Source organism: Schistocerca gregaria, unplaced genomic scaffold (genome assembly GCF_023897955.1).
Source record: "Schistocerca gregaria isolate iqSchGreg1 unplaced genomic scaffold, iqSchGreg1.2 ptg000177l, whole genome shotgun sequence".
NCBI lineage: Eukaryota > Metazoa > Arthropoda > Insecta > Orthoptera > Acrididae > Schistocerca > Schistocerca gregaria.
The window spans coordinates 2576847-2581177 of record NW_026061727.1 but is presented as its reverse complement, the minus strand read 5'-3'; positions in this window follow the sequence as shown (position 1 = coordinate 2581177).

The window sequence follows — 4331 nt, the reverse complement described above, 5'->3', positions numbered from 1 at the left end:
GAGGCCGGGTGGACGTACCGCCGAATTGCTCAACACGTGGGGCGTGAGGTCTCCACAGTACATCGATGTTGTCGCCAGTGGTCGGCGGAAGGTGCACGTGCCCGTCGACCTGGGACCGGACCGCAGCAACGCACGGATGCACGCCAAGACTGTAGGATCCTACGCAGTGACGTAGGGGACCACACCGCCACTTGCCAGCAAATTAGGGACACTGTTGCTCCTGGGGTATCGGCGAGGACCATTCGCAACCGTCTCCATGAAGCTGGGCTATGGTCCCGCACACCGTTAGGCCGTCTTCCGCTCACGCCCCAACATCGTGCATCCCGCCTCCAGTGGTGTCATGACAGGCGTGAATGGGGGACGAATGGAGACGTGTCGTCTTCAGCGATGAGAGTTGCTTCTGCCTTGGTGCCAATGATGGTCGTATGCGTGTTTGGCGCCGTGCAGGTGAGCGCCAAAATCAGGACTGCATACAACCGAGGCACACAGGGCCAACACCCAGCATCATGGTGTGGGGAGCAATCTCCTACACTGGCCGTACACCTCAAGTGATCGTCGAGGGGACACTGAATAGTGCACAGTACATCCAAACCGTCATCGAACCCATCGTTCTACCATTCCTAGACCGGCAAGGGAACTTGCTGTTCCAACAGGACAATGCACATCCACATGTATCCCGTGCCACCCAACGTGCTCTAGAAGGTGTAAGTCAACTACCCTGGCCAGCAAGATCTTCGGATCTGTCCCCCAATGAGCATGTTTGGGACTGGATGAAGTGTCGTCTCACGCGGTCTGCACGTCCGGCACGAACACTGGTCCAACTGAGGCGCCAGGTGGAAATGGCATGGCAAGCCGTTCCACAGGACTACATCCAGCATCTCTACGATCGTCTGCATGGGAGAATAGCAGCCTGCATTGCTGCGAAAGGTGGATATACACTGTACTAGTGCCGACATTGTACATGCTCTGTTGCCTGTGTCTATGTGCCTGTGGTTCTGTCAGTGTGATCATATGATGTATCTGACAACAAGAATGTGTCAATAAAGTTTCCCCTTCCTATGACAATGAATTCACGGTGTTCTTATTTCAATTTCCAGGAGTGTAGGTACTTAGCAGGTGCCCAAATCTCCACCCCACCCTCAGCTGCAGAGCCTGTAGGTAGCAGTGGTGTGGGTGCGACCGCAATTTCTTTGGTCTTAGCGGTTTTCGTTTTGGATTTCTCTCACAGCTCCTTGGGTTTCCCTGGCTGGGAGGACTTCACTGGCTCAGTCTCCAGGACTGAGGATGAGCGTGACGTCCTACAACCAGCTGCTTTTTTGCTCTTTGGCCACTGGCTGGTGTCCTGTTTCCCACTAGAAGCTACCTAGGAATGGAGTGACCCAAGGGACCACTTCCTAGGGAGAGAAGCTGAAGAACACTTACGCTTCTCCAGCTCCAGCCATGATTGTTGCGCAATGATGGTGGCGGCGGGGGGCGGCGGGGGGCGGCGGGGGGGGGGGGGGGGGGGGGCAGGGTGGTGTTGCTCCTCAAGTAGGTGGTGCAGGATCAACAGGGATGGAAATGCTATCCAACATCAAGGGGGCAGGTGAGTCTACCAGCTCTGAGAGTTGACCTGGGTTGGCAGAGCTCATGGTGTCAGAACTGTTGTAGTGGTGGTGTAAGACTATGTCATACACACAGGATGCAGGTGTTCAAATTTTCTCTTATCCTCAGTGTAGGTCATTCATTCCAGGGTCTTGTACTCCATGATTCTCCTTTCTTTCTGGAGAATCCTGCAGTCAGGTGAGCAAGGTGAATGGTGCTCTCTGCAGTTGACACAGGTGGAAGGCAGTGCACATGGAGTATTGGGATGTGATGGGCATCCAAAATCTTGGTTTGTGACACTGGACGTAGTGAGGGAAAACATATTGCTGAACTTCCAGCACTTCAAGCACCGAGTTGGGGGGTGGATACAGGGCCTTACATCACACCAGTAGACCATCACCTTGACCTTCTCGAACAATGTATCACCCTCAAAGGCCAATATGAAGGCACCGCTGGCAACCTCATTATCCTTCCGACCCCGGTGGACATGCTGGACGAAATTTACACCTCGTCACTCTAAATTGGCCAGCAGCTCAATTTCGGACTGCAAAAGAATGTCTCTATGAAATGTGATACCCTGGACCACATTTAGGCTCTTACTTGTTGTACTGTTGTGTGTTGAATTGTGCTTGTGATCGCTTAGAGACTGCTGGTGTTTCACCACCAGCAAGAGGTGATGGACTGCGCTTCATCGTTTGTCATCCACCCTGATGCCGCCCACTCTGACCAGGGGCCCTCCCAACAGGCGCCACCTGATAGGATGGCCTTTGCTGGGAGTCCTGATGCCTCAGGAGGATGGGCATCTACCCCTTGGCATATGCAGGGAGTTAACAGTGCAGTCATCAGCAGCACAATGCCTGTGTGGTTATGGGTCTAAAGATCTTAATTCACGAAGAACACGATGGACCTTTTAAGGCTCCCTTCTCCAGTTGGCTCATTCTTTTGGAAATGTTTGAAGAATGGAAGTCAAACCCTACAGGGGGCCATCACATAAAGGCTGAAACAAGTGAAACTCCTTTTAGTCACCTTGTACGACAGGCAGGAATACCCCGGACCTGCAGGGGAGAAGGAGAATATGATATGGTTGCTCCAGTCCTGATTGTGCTACCATTCATGAGTGGAATGCTGCACCTTTGGGAGGTGGTGGGTGACTGGAGCAATAAGGCACGGGGATGTGTTGTTGTACGAAGCTGGGAAGGTAATAACAGTGTGTGAAGGCCTCAGTGAGATCCTCAGCATATTTTCAGAGGAACTGCTCATCACTACTGATGCAACAGCCATGGATGACTAGGCTGTATGGAAGGGACTTCTTGGTATAGAAAGTGTTGCAGCTGTGAAAGTGTTCTAGAAACTAGAACTGAGATCCAGACATTTTTATTAATTAGACTGCGCATCTTATGTGGTGAGAAAAAGTCAATAATTGTATCTGGGGACTTTATAATGTCAATATGTTGGTACACAGTGCAATTAAAATTCCGTTCCTTAACTTTCTATGTAGTTTCAACTTTTATTCTAATACACACATCAAAAAAGTTTTGCATAACCCCATTCCCTAGGGTTGGAGAGTAGAGAACCTGTACAGAAAATTGGAATAGAAATCAACATAAACAATATTTCTGCCCTTTTTATTGCTCATAAAAACCACACACTGCCTGTTGTACCACTATACAGTGATACCTTCACAGGTAGGGGGTCCAGATTTCTGTATACACTGGTATCTCTAATACCCAATAGCACATCCACTTGCATTGATGCATGCCTGTATTTGTCATGGCATACCATCCACAAGTTCATCAAGGCACTGTTGGTCCAGATTGTCACAGTCCTCAACGGCGATTTGGCATAGATCCCCAAGAGTGGTTGGCGGGTCATGTTATCCATAAACAGCCATTTTCAATAAATCCCAGACAAGTTTGATGGGTTCTGTCTGGAGAGCATGCTGGCCACTCTAGTTAAACAATATAATTATCCCGAAGGAAGTCATTCATGGGGGTATGAATTCTCGTCCACAACAATTAATGCCTCACGAATATGCTGCCGATATCATTGCGCTATTGGTTGGAGAATGGCATTCATGTATCATGCAGCCATTATGATGCCTTCCATGACCAGCAGCAACATACATCAGCCCCACATAATGAAACTACACCTGCTGTACAGTGTGTCTTAGGTGTTCAGCTTCACCGTGTTGCCTCTAAACACGTCTCCAACGATTATGTGGTTGAAGGCATATATGATACTCATTAGTGAAGAGAATGTGATGCCAATCCTGAGTGGTCTGTTCAGCATGTTGTTGGACCCATCTGTAAGACACTGCATGTTGTCATGGTTGCAAAAATGAACCTCACCATGGATGTCAGGAGTGGAGCTGCCCATCATACAGCCTGTGGTGCACAGTTTGAGTCATAACACGACATCCTGTGGCTCCACAAAAAGCATTATTCTGGCATTGCTGTCAGGGTTCCTATGAGCCATAATCCATAGCTAGCAGTCATCCACTGCAGTTGTAGCCCTTGGGTGGCTTGAGCGAGGATTGTCATCAGGAGTTCCTGTATCTCTGTAGGTCCTCTATGTTTGAACATTATCACTTTGGTTCACTTCGAGATGCCTGGACACTTCCCCTGTTGAGAGACCTTCCTAGCACAAAGTAACTAAGTGGATGTGATCAAACCACAGTATTGGCCATCTAGGCATGGCTGAACTTCAGACAACATGAGCTGTCTACCTCCTTCCAGGTGGAATGACTC